Here is a 16,795-nt window from a genome sequence, read left to right on the forward strand (position 1 = left end):
ATGAGCGGGCACTACCATGCTCAGGTGTTCAGTACTGGTAACTAGTGATGAGCGGGCACTACCATGCTCAGGTGCTCTGTACTATTAACTAGTGATGAGCGGGCACTACCATGCTCAGGTGCTCAGTACTGGTAATTAGTGATGAGCGGGCACTACCATGCACGGGTGCTCAGTACTGGTAACTAGTGATGAGCGGGCACTATCATGCTCGGGTGCTCAGTACTGGTAACTAGTGATGAGCGGGCACTACCATGCTCGGGTGCTCTGTACTGGTAACTAGTGATGAGCGGGCACTACCATGCTCGGGTGCTCTGTACTGGTAACTAGTGATGAGCGGGCACTACCATGCACGGGTGCTCAGTACTGGTAACTAGTGATGAGCGGGCACTATCATGCTCGGGTGCTCAGTACTGGTAACTAGTGATGAGCGGGCACTACCATGCTCGGGTGCTCAGTACTCGTAACGAGCAGGTCAGATGCTGAGATGGGTGGACAGAGGTGAACCAGGCTCCATAGTTTAGAGCTGTCATGTCTACAGGACCCCTTTTCATCACATCTGATCATCCCTGATACATAGCCAGGTGGAGTCCTGGAAGAAAGCCGGATGTGTATAGTACTTATGGCTCAGACCCGGCTCCCGCGAGGCATGGGATGAGCTGCCATACTGTCAGATGTGATCATCGGCCCTGGCGTCCCGCTCCTGTGCTCAGAGTCATTTTCCTGTCAGAGAATAATATGTATCCCAGTGAAGCAAAGTCACTTTCAGGTTGTACTTGTGGTTCGAAATGACTGCTCTCTATAGAGGAATCAGGATGAGACCCCCACAGAACAGACAACGGGGTGTCACTCATGGTGCACATACCAGGATAGAATAACTAGCAGGGTGACAACCAATCTACTGCCGGGACACGCTGAGATAGGAGCTAGCTTTGATGGTAGCAGCATAATGATGGTCTCACTTGTGACCCCAGCATTTTAGAAGTTGGAAGTTAAGGGTTTTTAGTAAGAGGAAATTACTCAAAGGATCCTCAGGGGCGTGTCTTTAGTCTTTTCTGCATAATTACCAAGTACCGCCCCTGTAAAGAGCATAAAAATAAGCACTCACCCGATTCTTAGGGACATGTCATTAGTCTTTTTTTGCATAATTACACTATGAGTACCGTCCCGTTGTAAAGAGGATGAAAATAAGCGCTCACAGGATCCTCAGGGGTGTCTTTAGTATTTTCTGAATAATTACCCTTTGAGCACCGACTCTTTGAAAATAGGATTAAAAAAACCACTTCCGGAATCCTCGGGGGCGTGTATTTAAGGGTTTTTGCTTATTTACCCTATAAGTACTTTCCTTTGTAAAGAGGATAAACACTCACAGGATCCTCAGGGGTGTGTCTTTAGTCTTTTCTGCATAATTAGGATAAAAATAAGAACTTACAGAATACTCAGGGGTGTATCTTTAGGATTTTTTTTGCATAATTACCTTATGAGTGCCATCACTTTGTAAAGAGGATAAATAGATGCGCTCACTGGATACTCAGGGGTGTGAATTAGTCTTTTTTGCATAATTAAGATAAAAACAAGAACTCACAGGATCCTCAGGGGTGTGTCTTTAGTCTTTTCTGCATAATTAGGATAAAAATAAGAACTTACAGAATACTCAGGGGTGCATCTTTAGTATTTTCTGGATAACTAACCTAAGAGGTGCTGCCCCCCTTAAAAATAGGATTAAAAAAAGAGCACTCATAGAGTCCTCAGGGGTGTGTCTTTAGTATTTTCTGAATTAGTATAAAAATAAGCACTCAGGGGCATCTTTAGTTTTGGGGGGGGGGGGGTTTGCACAATTTACCACCCTTTTCTAAAGAGGATAAAAATAAGTACTCACAGGGTCTTCAGGGGCATGTTTTTAATCTTTCCTGCATAATTATCCTATGAGTACCGCCCCCGAGGACACAAATAAGCATTCAATAAAAAGAGCTCTCTCTCTCCGAAACCAAATGGTGTGTAAAAAAAAACAAACAAAAAGCAACACACTTTGGGGGATAAAATAAAAGTAAACGGTGGTAACTTTTGACCAGGTGACAGGGTCTCTTTATATAGGACCCACAATGTGCTGCAGACCCCTCTGGCAACAAAGAGGTTACAGGTAAGCCGGAGCCTGAGCCGCAGATGTAGCAGGATTTAGTGTGCGCCTGTCACAAACTTTAATGATCATAAAATTTCTTCAGCCTCTTCTAATGCTCCATTTTAATTTGCATGTAGTAGCATTTCAGCGAGGGGAAAATGCTGATGTGCCGTTATGTTAATGCCTTTCTGCATGTTACATCCACTCATAAATCTGCAAAAAAGAACATTTTACTGCCAGCTTTTCCCAACGAAATAAATAAATAAACTTCACAACAGACTATTTCTTACCTTTTACTGGAGGTTATTTCGCATTTATATTCCAGTTACAATTAAAGTCCTATTGATCAATCTCTCCTATGTCTTAAGGAGAGGGAGCACGGGGGCGCTGAAGATGGGGGAGAACTCCACCTGCGGGTCCGGGCTTGGCGGGGTCCGTCATCCACTTACACCAACATAGGTGACCTCCATTAACACCAGTCAGGAATCATCCAAAGTGTAACCCTAACAGTAAATAGGATTTTGTGGCCCTAAATTTTTATCCTATTAATTTTCTAATATTTCTTTATAGGGTTTCAAGGTTGGTTCTTCAGCATCACATCTTGTACTTTCTTTCATTGAGATTCTAATGACCAAACACCACCACTAGGGGGAGCTATGATCATAAATGAGCTGTATTCAATAAGGTGTTTAGCTCCCCCTAGTGGTGGCTGCAGGCAGCCAGAAATTCATGGGAATGGGGACAGCCACTAACGATTAATATCAGAGTCCAACAGTGATAATAATTGGAAAATACCAAAGTATTTAAGAACAATTGCTCAACTAATGTCAAAAGAGTCTGTAACAATAGTAGGTCCTAACACTTTGGAGCCAAGAGCAATGGTTCATTGACAATTGAGAAATCAAGAACAATTCTAAAATCATAGACATGGATGATATTTGAGAGTTAGAAAACACATGTATAAAGAGACAAGCTAACGTCATGCAAAAGTAGTTAAAAAAGATACTAGAACAATAGGATTAAGGGTCATTTGAGAGATCTAGAACAATAGCTGAAAGAGACAATTGGAAATCATAGCACAATAGAAAAAAAATATACACTTGGAAACTTAAAATGATAACAGAAAGACACTTGGGTATTCAAGAACAATTTCAAATGGAGACACTTAGAAACTTAGAACAATAGAAGAGACACTAGAACAATAGCAAAAGGAGACAGAAGTCTAGAAGAAAAGACAAGACACTTGTGAATCCTAGAGCAATAGCACATGAAGACACTTAGAAAGCTAGAACAATAGATAAACCACTTGTGAGTCCCAGAACAATAGCAACAGGAGGCAGTTAAAAATCTAGAACAATAGAAGAGACACTAGAATAATAGCAAAAGGAGACACTTAAAAATCTAGAACAAAAGAAGAAGCACTTGTGAATACTAGAACAATAGTAAGAGGAGACACTTAGAAACCAAGCAAAATAGAAGAGACACTTGTGAATATTAGAATAATAGCAAAAGGAGACACTTATAAACCTAGAACAATAGAAGAGACATTTGTGAATACTAAACAATAGCAAAAGGAGACACTTATAAACCTAGAACAATAGAAGAGACACTTGTGAATCCTAGAATAATAGCCAAAGGAGACACTTAGAAACAAAGCAAAATAGAAGAGACACTTGTGAATATTAGAACAATAGCAAAAGGAGACAGAAATCTAGAACAAAAGACAGGACACTTGTGAATCCTAAACCAATAGCAAATGAAGACACTTAGAAATCTAGAACAATAGATAAACCACTTGTGAGTTCCAGAATAATAGCAATAGGAGGCAGTTAAAAATCTAGAACAATAGAAGAGACACTAGAACAATAGCAAAAGGAGACACTTAGAAATCTAGAACAAAGAAGGGCCCCTGAACTCCTCAGGGTGCTACAAGGTTCTGCATCCCCACCAGGATGCAGGGTCTACCCCCTTAGGGACCCATAACCCCAGTGCCGGTAACACAAAAAACCCAGGTAATCCCAGTTTTCCCCAACAATCCCCCATACAATGGTACCAACTAGGGTGGGACCAATGGATGGCCGCCTAGAGGTGGAGCAAGACCAGTCCACTAGTTGACCCGGTGGGAGGGGAAGACTGTGGACAGAGTCAAGTCTACGTCTAGGGAAAGTGGAGACAGTGAAGGTGGAGGGTGTGACTGAGGAACGTCCTGACTCGGGTTGACGGTGACCTGGTACCCAGGAGAGGTGGTTGCCGGTGGAGTACTCCCGGAACTACGCACTGATGGGGTATAGGACCCTAGGACAGGAAAGAGCTTCAAGCCGACCTTTTAACACCTGCACAGCGAAGGGGACCATCAAGGACCCCACTGACCCTAAAGAATTTGAAGACTCAGTAGCAAAGGGAGAACCGGGTACAGGACCAGAGACTCCAACCCCACAGGGTTCACGCTACCGTCAGGCAGACAGAGGTGGACAAACCACAGACCGGGGACCCCCAGTTGTTCCATGCCATGAGGACCCAGTTACCAGAGACTGTTGCAAGGGAAGAAGGTACCAGAGAACCAGACTGGCACTGGGACGAAAGGGACCTGGAGGTGAAACCAGCCGGCCTCGGGCAACCAGTTAACACCCAAAAAGTGAGTAAACCAGTTGCACTGAATACCTGTCTGGACTCCTTCTTCCGACGGCCACTGCACCATACACCCGCTGGGGCAAAACCCTACTTGCGGAGGGACTACCATTCTAGCTGCTCACACCATCAGCCCCAGTAAGGGCATTCTGCGGTGGCGGCTCCCTACACTTAGCTGCAAAACCGCAAATGGAGTCACGAATAACTTTATTCACAAATCCCCTGTAAATGTCCCCCATTACAAAAAGGGCCCAGGGCACGGAACCGGGTAACAGCCACAATCGTGACATTCCCAAGATATACACCGCCCGGAACCGAGTACCCCATATCCCTGGGTGCTACAGAAACACTTGTGAATACTAGAACAATCGTGAGAGGAAACCCTTAGAAACCTAGAACAATAGAAGATACATTTGTGAATACTAGAGCAGTAGTAAAAGGAAACCCTTAGAAACCTAGAACAATAGAAGATACATTTGTGAATACTAGAGCAGTAGTAAAAGGAAACCCTTAGAAACCTAGAACAATAGAAGATACATTTGTGAATACTAGAGCAGTAGTAAAAGGAAACACTTAGAAACCTAGAACAATATGAGACACTTGTGAATCCTAGAACAATAGTAAAAAGAGACACTTAGAAATCTAGAACAAAAGAAGAGACACTTGTGAATCCTAGAACAATAGTAAAAGGAGACACTTAGAAATCTAGAACAAAAGAAGAGACACTTGAATCTTAGAACAATAGTGATAGGAGACACTTAGAAACCTAGAACAATAGATAAGGCACTTGTAAATCCTAGAACAATAGCAAAAGGAGACACTTAGAAACCTAGAACAATAGGAGACAGTATTTTTTGGTAGCACAATAATTAATTTGTAGTTCTATCTTCATACAAGTAACTTTGTTCCTAGACTTTCATCATCTTGGTTTGGAGTGTCTCGGATCTCTTGGAGTATCCGGGTGCGTAAGTGTTTTGAGCAGCTATTCCTCCTTCCTCTCCAGGTCAATCCATTGTGTTTCTACAGGATACTCCTCAATCCACCAAAACCTTCTACTACAAGTTTTGGCTGCTGAAACTTAAGGTGTGGAATAATCTAGAAGCCAGTCCGACCCTATTAGTACCATGCAAATGAAGGCTTCACCCTGTTGCCTCTGACTCCTATCTGCGAGCTCCAATCATCCTTTGTTGCCGCTTTCTATTCCTTTCCTAAATGACTTTGCTAATTACATTACAGGAACTCAAGGCCTAATGCCTAATTACAGAATTAATGGAGCATGGTAGATACAAAGTACATAGAGTAGAAAGAACTTTTACCTTTCCTGCTATCTTTATTGGCTCTTCCACTGCAATCATTCTAGATGCCACTAACTGAGGGGAAAAGACTCAATTACTACAGCACGGTCCTAAAATTCTCTGGTATTTTCAATCAAAAACAATTTTCATAGGGAAACATCGAAGTCTAGAAATTCAAGAAGTCAGAGATGGAAACAAAATAAAATTAAAGGATGGAGCAGGGAGGTAAAGGGTTAAAGGAGATCTGTCTTGTCTCCTATCTGAGGACAGCAATGGATAGAGGAGGAGACGCTGAGCTCGGGGATATATACATTTCTATGGTTTAATTTGGGATTTTGCTGTAAAAATGACTATTAGGGCTCATAGAAAAAGCCTGTGAGTCCTGCTAACCCCGCCCACACACAGTGATTGGCTGCTTCCTGTTTACACAGGGGAGGGACAAGCAGGACTCACATGCTTCCTGTCTGAGTTTTGACGATGGTTAAACAGCTTTATACATGAAAATACTAAATTAAATATTAGAAAACTATATATACCTAAATTCAGCGTCTTCTCCTCTATCCATTGCTGTGCTCAGATAGGATGTACACACATCCACTTTAAGAAATGTAAAAATGTTGAATAGTCTAATTCTGGAATTTGTGGACCTTTGGGACCAACTCAGTGTCTATTTATTTGATGTGAAATAGAGGACCCTCTATACATGGAATCAGAACTCTGAAGGTAACACCAGTAGATCTTATAAGGAGGCCTTCAAGGTGGATGTTGTTCATGTTTTCCTCATATCTATGTCTCCTTCTCTGGCTCTATCTGTTCTATGCCCCCCATTTTCCATGAATGTATATTGGATACTGAGTGTATATCATCAGATGGGACATCATGGTGCACTGTACAAGGAACCTTCATGAATTGCTGCTTTCCAAGGTCTTTTGGAACCCAGATGATTTGCCAAATCTTCCCGTTTTTCAGCGAATCTCCTTTTTTTCTTCCAAGGAAGTGGTCGTGTCTTGTGTGAGCTTACACTCTAGGTCTTCCAGACCGGATTACTGGCACATAGAGGGGATCTGAAGCCCCAATAGGACACAGACTGGGGCTTGAGACCTCCCAGTGAGGGCACCAACCTTTTTTTTGGAGTTTTTAGGTTCTTCTTGTTTTTATACCATAAATGTTCACCAAAAACATAAAAACCTGTCCCTCTCCAGATGATTCACTGAGTTCTCCGGTAAAGGAGTAGATCTGTCATCTCTTCTCAATGGAGGAAGGTCCCAAATCGTACGCCCTGAAAGATGGTCCATGCTTTTTCACAGACTTTCATGACCACTGACCAAAATTAACTTCAATTTTCAGATTTTTTTTTTCTTGTTTTACTTTCTCTGACCTGGGGCGATCAGTGATTACACAGTATTTTAACTGGAAAATTATTTTAATAAATCTAAGAATTAAATGTTAAACTTACAAAACCAACTTCCGTGAAAAAAACAAAAACAAATATGCTGACAATTTTGGATTTTTTTTTTGTGAAGAATTGAAATTCAAAACAATAGGTATAAAACAACACATAAAACACTGAAGGGGTTGCTTACATAAAGAACAGACGTTTTTCTTTCTTTTTTTTTTCTATAGATATTAAATCATGTTTCATAATAATTGAAAACTATTAATTATACAGAAAACTTCATTTGTAATGTGTGGCGCAATAATAATAATAATAATAATAATAATAATATATATTTTTGCACCAGAAGAAACTTTTTTTTTTTTTAATGTCATTGTTTTTCTAAAAACATTTTTTAAAAAACAAAATAAATTTAAAAATACAAAATATATCCTTCTATATTAAAAAAAATAAATAAAAGGGTTGAAAAGTTTTCTTAAAGTTTTAAAATAATGTATATGGTTGAAATAAAAAGTGGGAAATTATTTATAATGTGCCGATGACACACAGATCTACCTCTCTGGACCTGACATTACCTCCCTACTAACCAAAATTCCACAATGTCTGTCTGCTATTTCATCCTTCTTCTCGGCGCGATTCCTAAAACTTAACATGGACAAAACAGAGTTTATTGTCTTTCCTCCTCCTCACTCATCTCCTCCAACAAGCCTTTCCATCACACTTGATGGTTGCTCACTCTCCCCAGTCTCACAAGCTCGTTGCCTTGGAGTGACCCTCGACTCTGCTCTATCCTTCAAGCCACACATCCAAGCCCTCTTCACCTCATGCCGATTACAACTCAAAAATATCTCCCGGATCCGTGCTTTTCTTAACCAAGAATCTGCAAAAACATTAGTGCATGCCCTCATCATCTCCCGCCTCGACTACTGCAACCTCCTGCTCTCTGGCCTCCCTTCCAACACTCTTGCACCCCTCCAATCTATCCTAAACTCTGCAGCCCGCTTAATCCACCTCTCCCCTCGCTACTCCCCAGCCTCGCCACTCTGCCAATCCCTTCACTGGCTTCCCATCGCCCAACGACTCCAGTTCAAAACATTAACCATGACATACAAAGCCATGCACAACCTGTCTCCTCCCTACATCTGTGACCTAGTCTCCCGGTACCTACCTGCACGCAACCTTAGATCCTCACAAGATCTCCTTCTCTGCTCCTCTCTTATCTCCTCTTCCCACAATCGTGTACAAGATTTCTCCCGTGCATCCCCCATACTCTGGAACGCTCTACCTCAGCACATCAGACTCTCCACGACCGTGGAAAGCTTCAAGAGGAACCTCAAGACCCACCTCTTCCAACAAGCCTACAACCTACAATAGCCTTCAGCCCAGTAGACCACTGCGCAACCAGCTCTGTCCTCACCTATTGTACCATCACCCATTCCCTGTAGACTGTGAGCCCTCGCGGGCAGGGTCCTCTCTCCTCCTATACCAGTCTGTCTTGTACTGTTAATGATTGTTGTACGTATACCCTCTTTCACTTGTAAAGCGCCATGGAATAAATGGCGCTATAATAATAAATAATAATAATAATAATAATTATAAAAGTTTAAAAAAAAGTAAAAAAAAGAATAAAAAAGATATTTTTGTAACAAAAAAGTTGAAACATTTTATGGTAAAAATATATTTTTTCTAAATTAAAGAAAATAAAAGTTATCCAATATAGACAAATAATAATAAATATTATTAAATTAATAAAATATAATACTACTAAATTATTTATATAAAATAAATAATTATTCATTTTAATATTATTTTATTATATTAGCAATTATATTTTTGTACTATTAATACATTAATAGTAAATTATTTTTATAATACTAATTAATAACAATAATAATAATAATTATTATTATATTATTATTATTATAATAATAATAATACAAATTAAATTTACAAAATATAATACTACTAAATTATTTATATAAAATAAATAATAATGATTCATTTTAATATTATATTATATTAGCAATTATATTTTTGTACTATTAATACATTAATAGTAAGTTATTTTTATAATACTAATTAATAATAATTATTATTATAATAATAATAATAATAATACAAATTAAATTTACAAAATATAATACTACTAAATTATTTATCTAAAATAAATAAGAATGATTCATTTTAATATTATATTATATTAGCAATTATATTTTTGTACTATTAATACATGAATAGTAAGTTATTTTTAAAATAATTATTAATAATAATACTAATAATAATACATAATGCTACATTATTATATTAAAACATAATAAAACAATTCCATAATAATAATGGTAAATTTTAGTAATATTTTATAATACATAATAATAATAATACATTATATTACCAAAAAATAATACTAATTATTCATATAAAATATTAATAATAAATAATAGTAATGTATTGTAATTATATTATTATTGGATTAGATTCAGAATTATATTTTTGTAATATTAACAATACATTAATAGTAAGTTGTTTTTTATAATGATAATAATGAATAATGATAATAATAATAATAATAATAATAATGCTACATTACTACATTAACAAAACATAATATTCATAAAATATTTCTATAATAATGGTAATTTTATATTAGTAATATTTTATAATACAATATTTCTATAATAGTAATATTGATAATTTATGTTTAGTAATATTTTATTATTTTTTATATATTAATAATACATTACATGAAGAAAATATTCTAATACTAATAAATTATATTTACAATAATATTAATAATTTATCTTAGTTATATTAATGATAATACTAACAATACATTAATAATTTATTTTATTAATATTTCAAAATATTAATACATTATTTATATATGAATGAGTTATTATAGCAATGATAAATAATAATACATTTTATTTATATAGCGTCATCATATTCCGCAGCACTGAGGTGCAGTCCGAAATGATAAAAAAATTTTAAAAAAAACTTGCTACCTCTCGGACCAGCCCCATTCCCGCCATGTCAGCGCTGTATCTCCCAATGAGAATGCGATATTATTATGTTATGTGACCGCTGCAGCCAATCAGTTGCTGCAGATAGCATGTTTCCCCACATTACACATTATGGTGACTTTTGCTTCTATGTTCTCTAATGGACACAGTAACGTAAGGGAAGCAGACAGGGAAACATCATCTTATTTTCTGCTTTGCGTCGTCTTGGATGAAGTATGAATTATGTATGAAGTCGTCAGATAATTCTGTCTTATTGGTGGCTTTCAAAACACGCCGGTTAATTACAGAACTAAACGCACTTGTCAGGACGTTGTCTCCAAGATATTTTAATTCTCGCGGAAAGGAAAACACCATTTAAATTTGAATTTAATTTTTTTTTTACAAATTTTCTTGACAATCCACAGCAATTTTAAATTGAGATGAAATCATCGTGTTTACAGATAGAATGAAATGTGTATGAAGTCTGGTGACAAGAAAAAATCTGGTTTACCCCTTAAAATTATCTGGGGGAGTGTAGGTGGGGACGACAATCAGAAAATCCCATGAGTTCCCTCAATGCCCTGATTTTCACAGATCCTAAATATGTACTCTTATATTCGGTGTCTCGCTACTAAGATCTCCAGCGATCAGCCGTAATCTATAAGGCAATACAGCACCCAGTGTTCAATTCCCCTGCAGTGCCCCCACAGGTGACATAAAGAATTACAAAATTCAAAATTAAAGGGTTTTCCGCATCTTCATAAATGGATAGAACTTGTAAATACAAGCAAACTTGCCATTTACTGCTTATTTAAATTTCAAACCGTTCTTGAGATAGTAACACTTTTCTTTTGTTTACAGCTGGTTGCCTTGGAAACCGACCATCACTGCTAGACAACAGAACATGCACAGTGCTTACAAGCTCTTTTCTATTGACCTATTTTGAAGCTTGGGAGCACTGTTACCTCCTAATCCCAGCCAGCTTTAGCGCAGAGCTCACAAACTAGACAGCAGTGGTGGTCGGTCTCCTAGGCAACAAGCTGTAAACAAAACAAAAGTTGCTAATATCCCAAGAACGGTACCAAATTTTAACAAGCAGTAAATTGCAAAAGTGCTCGATTTTAGAAGCTCTATCCGACGGTATCCATTTGTAAAAATGAGAATTAACCCTTTAAGTCAGTCAGCTGACTGTATAATGCTCAGATCCTGGTCCAGAATGGGAACTACCTCCATTATCTCAGAATTCCCTAATGGGTTTGCTTATCCAGACAGCCCCCAAGTTACTAAATCATCATATTGTTGGCAAAAAGCTTGCCCCACCCCCTGTAGAAGAGGCAACCCTGCTTTTTTAGGGCACCCATATGGAAATTTTGGCTTATTAAGCATCCCCCAATCTTATATACTTGCATTGTATATGTTACAGCTGAGGTGGGGGCCCCCGGTATAGCATGGTCACAGGGGCCAGAATTCTGGTTGTATCCTTGTATCAGGTATTCACGTATCCGAAGTAGCAGAAATGCATAAATACGCTTAATAATATATTACATTGTTCTCCACTTCTGGCTCCTGCAGCAAAATAGGTTCTTGCAATACGTGGAAATAAATAAAGAGATTCATGAAGTGTATTTGCCTCAGGAATAATCAATGGAGCCTACGTCTGATTTACTCTGCAGTCCTATAAATCTTGTGCTGAGCCGGGGCTCGGCGTGGAGGGAAATGGCACACATCAAACTGTCGGCCTGTATGTAGCCGTGTGGCCCCGGGAGGGATCTATACAGATGGCTTATTTCTATGGGTGGGGACCTGTTGGAAGACTAATGCACCAAACACCCTCCTAAGTCTTTGCATTGTGAATATCAGTCAATTAGATTCTCATTTTTAACTCAAATATTTCCAATATTCTTTGCCTATTAATTTTTTATTATATCTTTATAGTGGTTGGAGCCCTTTACTTTGTTATACACAGCTAAAAATGCAGAATTAGTGATAAAATCCTTAATTCCTTTAGCCACCACTAGGGGGAGCTCAAGAGTCTACTGTAGACATCAAATTCTTAGAGCTCAGTACTGAACCTGTATGCAATCAGCTCATCAGCTCCACCTAGTGGTCATTGTAACAACTTGTAAAAGGTTCTCTCCCTGGTTTTCCGAATTCCTGAAAGGCAATCCTGCTTAGTTGAAATGGGATGCATGACCCACCCATGTATTTATATTTTAGGTATAGTACTACTGAGCTTTTGCTGGTGATGAGAATATCATGGGTGGTCAATATTTAAAGGACGAGACAGATCCTTGGAGGAGTTGGAGTTGTAACCTACGCTCTGGGTCCTCCAGAGTTATATGGGACGATTCGCTAAAAGCGATGGGATTGCAATGAGCTCCGATGACCAGCAGAGATGCTGTCCTATTTAGACCAGCCTAAATGGCACCATGAGGGCCCCTAAGTTGCGTACATACACGCATAGGCCACCAGGATTATCAAAAGGTGACCAGGCAGGTCATTTAGAGGGGTAGATTTTATGCATTTAGGTCTATATATCTGGTCATCATCAATTCATGAAATAGACTCCACATAGATGGGCACAATCCATGGTGGAGTCTTCCTACTTTTTGCATCTTGGAGGAAGTGCTTCACAACTGAATTGACATGAGCTGCTCAATAAAGTTGAGCAAAAAGATTCGTAAGATCTTGGGTCAAGTTCCCAGATCAGAAGTCCATGGCCATCGGATGAGCAAAAAGATTCATAAGATCTTGGGTCCAGCTCCCAGATCAGTAGTCTATGGCCATCAGACTAACCTTCTTCTACCGGATGGCATCTCTTCTGATCAGTAGACCCATGGTGACATCATTGTTCCGAAGTGTTTTAATCAGAAGATATACCAGGGATGTCAGCCGGTAGAAGACACTTTCATAGGGTTCCAGTTCAATGGCCGTAGACTATGACACGACCACCAAACCATGGTCCTGAGAAGCTTTATGCTCAATTCTACTACTCAATGATCACTTAGAACCTTCATACCATTAATGCACCTATCATGGCCCACACAATATCGGGCCTATGTTGCCAACAGCTTGACCACATTGTCATGGCCATCACCACCCGTGAAAGGAGGTGCACCACGTGGAAAATCCAACTATCGCTGCTAGTAATCCAGCCTCATCAGTGGTATTCACCATGCTCTAGGTAGTCACCACTCTATGGTGGTATTATTTTAGCACTGTATGGTGGCATTATTTTAGTACTGTATGGTGGTATTATTTTGCACTGTGTGGGGGTATTATTTTAGCACTGTATAGTGGTATTATTTTAGCACTGTATAGTGGTATTATTTTGCACTGTGTGGTGGTATTATTTTAGCACTGTAGGGTGGTATTATTTAAGCACTGTGTGGTGGTATTATTTTAGCACTGTGTGGAGGTATTATTTTAGCACTGTATAGTGGTATTATTTTAGCACTGTATAGTGGTATTATTTTGCACTGTGTGGGGGTATTATTTTAGCACTGTATGGTGGTATTATTTTAGCACTGTGTGGTGGTATTATTTTAGCACTGTATAGTGGTATTATTTTGTACTGTGTGGGGGTATTATTTTAGCACTGTATGGTGGTATTATTTTGCACTGTGTGGTGGTATTATTTTAGCACTGTATAGTGGTATTATTTTAGCACTGTATGGTGGTATTATTTTAGTACTGTGTGGTGGTATTATTTTAGCACTGTATGATGGTATTATTTTGCACTGTGTGGTGGTATTATTTTAGCACTGTATGGTGGTATTATTTTAGCACTGTATGGTGGTATTATTTTAGCACTGTATGGTGGTATTATTTGGATAATGCTCAAATATCAGAATCCAGTGTATAATTTCTACTACTATATGGTGCTGCCATATTGTATAGCGCTCACATAATACCGCTATACAGTGCACAAATAATACCACCATCTGGTGAATGTAAACAATAATTCATACAATATTATGGCACCATGTATAATTTCCATATCGGTGCCCAATTATGAGTGTGGGACCATGGATGTACATACTATAGAAGCAGAATGCTATGGGGCCCCTGGGAGGATGGGGCTCGGACATGTTGGGGCTTTCCCTTTGCTATGGTGTTGAGAACTCTCGGGAGTAAGGGACATGGAGATGGCAAGGAGGGGTGGGGAGACCCTATGTAGGATGGGATAGGGCCCCTATTTGCCCCGCTCCGGCTTTCGGTTGGGGATCGTGCTCGTCTTTCAGGTCCGCGCTGCCCATAAATTTACCGGAAAACAAGATTTTACTCCCTTGTAACCAGAAGAACATTGTGATGGCGGTATAAGACGTCTCCGCGCTGAACATGACTTAATACCGCCACTAAAACAGCACAATCACTTCTAATATGTGGGCAATGGGATTTACATCTGTGTAATCCGTCAGGTTTACTCCGCGCGACGAAAGCGACAAGCTTCTAATTTAGGTTTTAGCGGCAGAAACATGGATTATTTTTGCTTGCAAAAATGTAATATCAGCTCCCCGCGGGTGTAAATCACCGGTCCCCATCTCCAGCCGAGCCTCCACGCCGGCGCCATTTACACTGACGGCTAATACCGGCGGTGATTTACTAAAACACCAGATGTACATAGAAAAAGAGGGATGGGAGTACAGAAAGGAGTACAGCGTCCTAGCACCATGGTCTCAGGGGGCCAATATCGCTCCAGTATCCGGCAGGCAGTGAGGAACAATCCATGGGAGGCCCCTAGGATTTCAGGGGGGCCTTTCCTACAACCTCCACTTGGAGCTTCATTGCCCTCCCTTAGAAAAAATTACCCCCTAACAGTGCCCCATTAACAGGTCATGCCTCATTCACCGCCCCCTAGAATGTATGACTCGAAATTGGGAACCCATCAGCTATATCTGGCAGCTTCCAGCAAAAAAAGTGGAAGCTTAAATAGGGTGTGGTGCCTTCTAATAGGCAAAAGCCAAGAGCTGAAGACTTTAGCTGCACAGCACACACACCCACTCTTTCAGAGTGAGGATGGCAGAGTCTATGCTAAGTACCCCAGAACAGTGCCCCATTTACAGGTCATGCCTCATTCACCGCCCCCTTGAATGTATGACTCGGAATTGGGAACCCATCAGCTATATCTGGCAGCTTCCAGTAGAAAAGTGGAAGCTTAAATAGGGTGTGGTGCCTTTCAATAGGCAAAAACCAGGAGCTGAGATTTTCAGCTGCATGGCACACACACCCACTTTTTCAGAGTATGGAAGGGCAGAGTCTATGCTAAGTATGCTCTAACAGTGCCCCATTTACAGGTCATGCCTCATTCACCGCCCCCTAGAATGTATGACTCGGAATTGGGAACCCATCAGCTATATCTGGCAGCTTCCAGCAGAAAAGTAGAAGCTTAAATAGGGCGTGGTGCCTTCTAATAGGCAAAAGCCAAGAGCTGAAGACTTTAGCTGCACAGCACACACACCCACTCTTTCAGAGTGTGGATGGGCCGAGTCTATGCTAAGTACGCACTAACAGTGCCTTTTTTACAGGTCATGCCTCATTCACCGCCCCCTAGAATGTATGACTGGCTATATCTGGCAGTGGAAGCTTAAATAGGATGTGGTGCCTTCTAATAAGCAAAAGCCAGGATCTGACAACTGCAGCTGGGCAGCACACACACCCACTATATCAGACGAACATACTGCAGGTCCCAGCCACCCTAACCTTAGTGGATGGGCAGAGTCTATACTGTCCTGAGTTTCTGGCTCCGACACCAGCAGCATGTACAGAGTGAATACGGTGGCGCCTGATGATAGATTATCCAGTGCTGGTATATATTCCTGTATACAGTTTATCCAGCGCTGGTATATACTCCTGTATACAGTTTATCCAGCGCTGGTATATACTCCTGTATACAGTTTACCAGTGCTGGTATATATTCCTGTATATAGTTTATACAGCTCTGGTATATATTCCTGTATACAGTTTATGCAGCACTGATATATACTCCTGTATACAGTTTATACAGCACTGGTATATATTCCTGTATACAGTTTATACAGCGCTGGTATATATTCCTGTATACAGTTTATACAGTGCTGGTATATATTCCTGTATACAGTTTATCCAGCGCTGGTATATACTCCTGTATACAGTTTATACAGCGCTGGTATATACTCCTGTATACAGTTTATACAGCACTGGTATATATTCCTGTATACAGTTTATCCAGCGCTGGTATATATTCCTGTATACAGTTTATGCAGCGCTGGTATATACTCCTGTATACAGTTTATACAGCGCTGGTATATATTCCTCTATACAGTTTATACAGCATTGGTATATATACCTGTATACAGTTTATACAGCATTGGTATATATT

This window comes from Anomaloglossus baeobatrachus, chromosome 9, assembly GCF_048569485.1.
Source record: "Anomaloglossus baeobatrachus isolate aAnoBae1 chromosome 9, aAnoBae1.hap1, whole genome shotgun sequence".
Classification (NCBI taxonomy): Eukaryota; Metazoa; Chordata; class Amphibia; order Anura; family Aromobatidae; genus Anomaloglossus; species Anomaloglossus baeobatrachus.